Source organism: Branchiostoma belcheri, unplaced genomic scaffold (assembly GCF_001625305.1).
Source record: "Branchiostoma belcheri isolate BF01 breed outbred unplaced genomic scaffold, Haploidv18h27 scaffold197, whole genome shotgun sequence".
NCBI classification, from domain to species: Eukaryota; Metazoa; Chordata; class Leptocardii; order Amphioxiformes; family Branchiostomatidae; genus Branchiostoma; species Branchiostoma belcheri.
Genome location: NW_017803457.1, coordinates 329,655 through 337,486, shown reverse-complemented (window position 1 = coordinate 337,486; position 7,832 = coordinate 329,655). Strand labels below are relative to the sequence as shown.

At 39.3% G+C, this 7,832-nt stretch overlaps 1 protein-coding gene across 1 annotated transcript in view; it reads right to left on the bottom strand.

Annotated features, from left to right (window-relative positions):
* The window catches only part of LOC109468255 (tolloid-like protein 2), a 16,934-nt gene that overhangs the window by 8,932 nt on the left and 170 nt on the right, over nucleotides 1–7,832 (bottom strand). The gene's annotated exons all lie outside the window — the stretch shown is intronic.

Here is a 7,832-nt window from a genome sequence, read left to right as displayed (position 1 = left end):
TATACACTTTAATATGCTAACAAACAAAAGATACTAAATTGGTGTCTACGTTATGCACTGTAAGCCATCATTTCAGGTGTTTTTAACTCCAACGAAGCCTTCGTCAGTATAAAGTACATCTTATTGACTTCAGTCTCCCATGCATTTTATTGAAATTCACGCAATCCTCTTTTAAAATGCTCTGCGAATATAACAAAAGTCATTGTTAACGACGTTAACAATGCCAGCGTTCCAATTCTGTATGTTCTTCTTACCCAATGACCATTTTACTATAGGGCTTATTCACCACAGATTGTCACGTGACTCTCCCCCTGGCGTCCGCCATTTTGGGGCTATCGCTATGCAATGCTATGCAAACTCTTGGCGATAGTTGTGTATTTTGGGCCACAATCTTTGGACACTCTTCTTGTTAGTAACATTGTCCTTTGGGTTGTTCTGGCTCCGTGTCCACTTTTCATGTTGTCAAGATTGGCTTTTCAGTCTTTCTTTGCTGATCAGAAATCGGTGTGTTTAATCCTGGCGCGGCGTACGGGGCTGTACATGTACATGTAGATTGAAACGTGGGTAGCCATGAACACGGTAAAATGTTGGATTCGGAGCTACTTGTCCCTTTACTCTGTGGTAAATCTCCATGTAGAACAGGGTGCTGGCAACGTGTAACACTCACCTTGTCCAGCCACAGTCGCGGCAGTGCGGACTGAGGATGGCGGCCGATGGCCTCGCCTTTGCTTGTTGTTTATCCAGACACACTCCGGGGCTGTTCCAAAATAGCCGCGACTTTTTGCGTTTCCCGACTACAACGTACTTAATTGTCACCACGCAACTGTCCCACAACACTTTCTACACATCCTGATAAAACGCTTCCAGACTCTTGAACCGATCCTGTGTGTAAAAACTTCTGCCCAGTACCAAATACGAAGCTAAGTCACGTAAATGGACTCCGCTGGCGGTAGACGCCGTTTCTATCAGACTGATCAAAACTCAACAGAAACGGGTCAATCCCAACAGATTTTATTTTGTTCCAGTAACGAGAGGTATGAGTGGTGGTAAACTCTTCGTGTAATAGGACAAAGGACAGTTTACCTAACGTTTGTCGGCCATTTCAATGCTTGGAAACTCGCTGTAGGCGCTGTAGCCCCAAAATGGCGTCGCACGGGACATGAGGGGTCGTGACGTCATGATGACGTGTGGTGAATAAGCTCTATTCATCCCAAAACAGTACTGACCCAAAGGCGTGTGTTGTACACAAAAGCAGTTACCGTAAAGGGGTTGACTTGGCGCTGTTGGGATCTTCTGCTGGCTACACATAGTTATTATTAGGGACTGTATCTTAGTGTGCATTAGAAATACATATTATGTAGTAATAACTGATGTTTATAGGTGATAGCTAGTCGGTCGAAGCACCATTTTGAATGAGTAACAGCTTTTTCAGAGCTCATATCTAATGTGTTCTGTTGTGTCGACAATCAGTCAGAAACATATTATATATAGCCATTTGATTTTATTGATATAACCATTGCAGTTGACGGGATTGCTATGGTTTCTACGCAACTCTTAGTTTCCAAGCCTGTGAATCGATTAAATAGAATACTGACAGTTGCAAAATGTGGAAAATACACTAAAACTAAGCCAGATCCATATGCGTACCAATAAACTACATTTACGTAACTTACACAACGTGTTTTCGGTAATGACGCCTGTGTAAATACCATTTCCTTTCACAATATTCTTTATCTTGTGGTCATCTCATGACAAAGGGTTTGTAGGAGAGAAAAAAATGGTTATAGAGGCTTTTTACTGACGTCATAATAATCACAATATGAATCTAGGCGGGTAAATTGATAAAATACCAGCATGTTGGCATGTTTATATAACACAAATTACCTGTAATAGAACATGGCGCATGGAAAAAGCCTGTATACCATACCATCTGACCAATTAGAGTTCTGGGATAGGGTTAGGCAAATGATCACAAGTTAGGCATGCAAAACGTGTTCAGCAACACACGCGTAAAACATATTACGAGTACATGCATCTGATTTACACACTGTAGAATTTTTTGCCTGATATAAAAATCGTTTTGATGGGATAATTTATCCAATCCATTACACTTTCTTGGAAGAGGAGAATTCAGCAGGCTACTTAACTTAATTAACTTGCTGCACTTAGAATTAAAACGACAATTGCGCATTACAATAAATGAATGTTTTGTGACAACGTCGAACGTTGAGTGAAAACGCTGAACCTTAAATCGTTGCATTAGCGAGGGATGGCTTCTTTTAACCTTCAAACACCCGAACTTTTTTGTGACGTTAATGCCCGAAGAGGGTCCAAATGGACCCCATTTGGTTTCTTTCAAATTTATGTTCCTTTTTGCATCCTTTCAGCGACCCTTGCACATATATTGGTTAAACATAGTAAGACGTTTATTTTTGGCATGATTAAGTGTTAAAAAATTCTAGCTGATTATCATAATTTATGCAAAAATAGGATCAGGCCTGCAAGCGACCTCATATGATTGTCAAATTGTCAAACCTCTGAAAAACTGATGAAATAATTCCTGAGGTTGAGATAACTTGGCAAACTGCATAATATTTAAGCAATAATGCTTCCTTAAAGACATATTGAGCACGTCCGAACAATTTCGTGTGTAGGAAAGTGCAAATACAAGGCTGGGGTCCGTTTGGACCCCAGACGGTCTTACATCAGACTTCCGTTGTTATTTAAAAAAAATTGTGCCGATCTCCGAAAAAAATTAGGAGAGGTTTACTGACAAAGTCACGGGAGGAATTTTTTTTAGAATAAAAAAATTCAAATAGCAGATAAAAATATACTTCTGGGGTCCAAATGGACCCCTTTCGGGTGTTTAAGGGTTAAAGGTAAATTAAAAATAGCTCACTACGCCTGACTTAAAACGAATAATAGACATCCATGCAATACTACTCTCCAACGGGTGTTACACGTAGAGTTTTGGAATGAAATCACAGAGACATTCCAATAGCCGACTTAACTGTTTTATGACATGATACATGGTGAAGAATGTTGTGAAAGGAAATAGAATTTACACAGGTGCCATTTCCAAAAACTTGTCGTGTAAGTCACGTATTTCACGTAAAGCAAGGTGTTGGCTAATCTAGAAACAGATATATGGATCTGGCTCAGTTTTAGTGTCTTTTCCGCATTTTGAAACTTTCCGAAAACCTGTTTTAGTATCGGTGGACCGTCATCAAGTACAATCATTATGATTATATTAATAGAATCAAATTGCTTAATAACATTGTTCTGACTGGTTCACGACACAACAAATTAAACATTAAATACGAGATCTGGAAAAGACGTTACATCTAGATCTCTCAAAAATCATGTATTTCTACTAAACAAAAAGATACAGTCCCTAATAATAACTGGTTGTAGCCATGAGAAGATCCAAACAGCGCCAAGTCAACCCCTTTACGGTAACTGCTTGTGTGTACAACACACGCCTTTGTGTCAGTACTGTTTTGGGATGAATAGTAAAATGGTCATTGGGTAAGAAGAACATACAGAATTGGAACGTTGGCATTGTTAACGTCGTTAACAATGACTTTTTGTTATATTCGCAGAGCATTTTAAAAGAGGATTGCGTGGATTTCATTAAAACGCATGGGGGACTGAAGTCAATTAGATGTACTTTATACTGACGAAGGCTTCGTTGGAGTTGAAAAAAACTCAAAATAATGTTATCCCCTAAAAAGTGCACGGGATGAGAACGTTTGTATTATCATTTTGTTAACAGCGAATTCTTTTCTTACCATACTACATTGCTTCCTTGGGTTTTTAAAGATCGGCCGTTTTGAACAAGCCTGCATGGTATACCGATAATTTAAAGTAAAATTCTACATTATGGTCTATCACCACAGCTTTGTGAAAATTAGAAACCTAAGGAAAACTCTTAATGAACGGCTTACAGTGCATAACGTAGACACCAATTTAGTAGCTTTAGTTTGTTAGCATATTAAAGTGAATACTAGAAATATCAAATCATGTAAGAACACTAAACTACCAAAAACAGCAAGATATTTTTAGGGTATAGAATTTTTTCTTACACAACCAGTAAGGTTCTCATCTCCATACGCTCTGAGGAAGGTGTCTGATAGACATCGAAACGTAAGCAGGTGAGAACCTTACTGGTTGTGTAAGAAGAAAATGCTATACCCTAAGTATCTTCCAACCTAATGAAATTAGTAGTAGACTGGTTTATTATTAAAATCAAAGACAAGTCAGGCTGAATTGTCAGCAGGCTGAATTGACAGACTCGTGTACAAATTGGCAGATCAATATTAATTCGCTTGAAAAATCTAAAATCGTTAAAATGACAAACCAGATAAAAGCAATATCTAGTAGTATATGGGGAACATTACTGGGTGTCGTCCCCAGAAGCACCGAACTACAAAAAGTCATTCCGCGTGTGCATAATAATCTCTGGCATAGACATATAAAGTTATATATTTATGATAAAAAGAACAGTATCAGGTAAAATATAACAATAAAATTATTTACGGAAGATATTTTTAACAGGAATGGATGACGATAAATGTCAAGTGCATAAGCGGAAGGGGTTGATAAATTTACAAGAGAGTCTGAAGGGGTCATGAAAAGGCTGAACAGTAAACCTAGGAGCCAAAGTTAAAGGAGTGGTTAAAACCTTTTCTCAAGACTTTGGTTGTATTAATACCAAATCACATCATTTCTAAAATTCACAACATGTTAACACTGAAATGAACAATTTCTATTCGAGTAACTAGTAACTGTCCCTATAGCAGACCATTATGTTGAAAAGAAAAATTAAATATGGCTTTAAACTAAATTAGAAAATTAGGTCATTTTCGGCTCAAAACAAGAGAAAAATGAAGCATGTTACTTAGTGAACGATTCTGACAAGCAAATAATGCGCTACACCGAGAATTAAAGCTACCGTCACGATCGATTTCATGATAATGCTTAACGTTCAATTAGAGCAGACCAGGTACGTTTTACGATTAATGACAATAAGTCACAACGCCCGAGGCAAAGGAGCCATGCAGACAGACATACATACATACATACATACAAGAGTACCGTCTGCGGCAAAGGGTTTCACCTGCACAGCTAGTAAAGAAGCAAGTCACACAGCTGAGTACTTTATATATCCCCACTGATCTATACCATGGCATTATGCGAAAAAACAGTTACTCAAGCAACTGGATATGATTTTTAAAACGTCAGATGTTTCAGCTAGTATCCACTAGCTTTCGTCAGTGACTGAGAGACCAGAGGGGAAAGCAGGTTTATATACACAACCTGTTGATTGATATGCAAATAAAGTGAAGACAAATTTTTGGAAGTCGAAAAAGGAACAAAAGTCAGACAAGTCAAGACAAGATGATGCAAATTAGTCTGAAAGCTCCTGTTATACAGGACAGGAGCTTAAGTGTTATCTGTCCTCGGGGCTGGGAGTGCCAAATCCCAAGTGCCGGAAAGATCGACCCGTAGCCCCCCTTCCCTGTTGAGGGTGGGGTTGTACATTCTTTCATATATTGCCTCTTTAACACCCCGTTCCCACCAGCGTGTTTCGCGGTCTAAGACATCCGTGGACTCGAGTTTGAAAGAGTGACCCTGGTTGTGTTGAAGGTGGTGGAAAATAGCTGAGGAGTAGCCGTTGGCACTAGGTCGGCAATGTTCCCCTCTGGTCTCTCAGTCACTGACGAAAGCTAGTGGATACTAGCTGAAACGTCTGACGTTTTCAAAATCATATCCAGTTGCTTGAGTAACTGTTTTTTCGCATATCGTATTACCTGGATGTCTAACCTTCATCGACGTATACCATGGCATGTTCACAGAAAATAATAAAATTGTAAAGGGAAACATCAATGCTTGCACATGCGTCATTACTCGAAAAGCACAATGTTGAGCAATTCTTTCCAGAGACCTTGAATTGGGTAGCACCACCCTAAACCAAACACAGAGACTCACCAATAACAGAAGGAGATAGAGAGAACAGATTGACCTTATGCCAATGTACCCCGTATAAGCGGATTGATTGGGTGTGTGAGTGACTAATCAGATATGACTCAAAAATTATTTATTGATCTTTCGGAGTAAACTTTTAGTACAAGTCACTGAATTGAGAATCAATGTGCCTTTTATTTTAAAAATATAAAAGTTTATACTATTCATACTATTGCATAAAATAAACTTAAAATACAAGTACATTAGAAAGAATACCCAATTGTTGCACATACTATTATTACCTACAAATCACGACTGGAAGAACGGTTAAAAAGTATGAGTAAGCTCATGTGATACAAATATGTCAAATAGCTTTTTAGGTACATGCCTAAACTTCAACTGTTACAAATATTTCTTATATACGTTCATGGTAGTATGTAAAGACGGTAAAGCAGGGGAGAAATATTGTCCGTTAAATATTGTTCAACAGATGACACATGAAGGGGACTGGCGAGTTTCTGTAGCGAGTGGTACGACATTACGGGGTGTAGACTTGTTGGCTTTCGCGCGTTTTTGCAAACGTTGGTACATTAAGCTTTGCCAGCTCCTTGCCCAAAGACCGGCTAAATCACTAGAAACAGACATAGGTGGTATCTTTTCATTTACATGGAGACTAAATGATACTATCAGCTGTAACGGTAATATAGAATACTACATGGTGTATTCCGTATCACCCGAGGTAGCATCCCGACCGCGGGTCGGATCTTCTGACGGCCAGAGGGCGACCTGATCCGCGGGAGGGCTGGGACCGAGGGTAGTGCGGAATATACCGTGTTTTACGTCCTACCTGAGCCGCGATTACGTTCGATACAGGTGTTCCGGCCCGTGTGATAACTAGCGGTACGGCCCGGGGGTTCTAAACGCGTACGGCCCGGGCCTTCCAAATGTTCCATAGAAAGATTCGAACGCGAATGCCTGCGGCCGTCGGGCGATCCGACCCGCGGTCGGGCCGATACCTCGGGCGATACGGAATACTCCGTGTTGTATTCTATATGTATTTTATATAAGACATATCCACCCGAGAAAACAGACAATTCAATGCAAAATTTGCAAAAATTTGGTGTATCTAAACAACTAGTGTAACGGTGTCAATTCTAAAATCCGAATTCAGCGTTCGAAGTTCCAAAAGCGGCGCACTTTGTGCGCGCAAAACGAGTTTGAATTATTCTATCATTTGAGTATCCGTAAAGAATCCCAGGCCGTACCAAAAGCTATTATACGGGCCGGAACACCCGTATCGAACGTAATCGCGTCCAAAGTATGACATAGATTATGACATGTATCTTGGATCACATTCCAATTTAAGAGTTCTAAGACTGGGTGACGGCAGATTCAAACTGATTAGATGAGAGTACTTATTCTGGTTATGTTACTTGCTGTCTAAAATTTGTACCGACTAGAACACAATACCTCTGAATCTAGCATTTTTCCACAACTGCATGTATTAACTAACACCTTTAGCATTGACATTTCTGGATTTATACCCGTGTACATTAGTCCATGTTGATTTGATTATATGGATAACATCCGCGCGCGCATGAGTTTTCGGCCGTTTCAAAAAAGAAAAAGTTTTCAACCATACTGTAAATCGTACAAAACAGTTGCAAAATGAGCAAAAATATACCGTAAGTTACAAAAAACCATACCAATGTCGTAGAATGCCAAAATCAAACGAAAAAAGACGAAATTGTAAAGAAATGAACTTGAAGACTAGATATTCTGTCCCATTTGTTCAACCCTCATGACCACGTAGATTTCATAATGAAAACAACTTTTTTTTTTGCAAAACTTTTTTTTATTCGCAC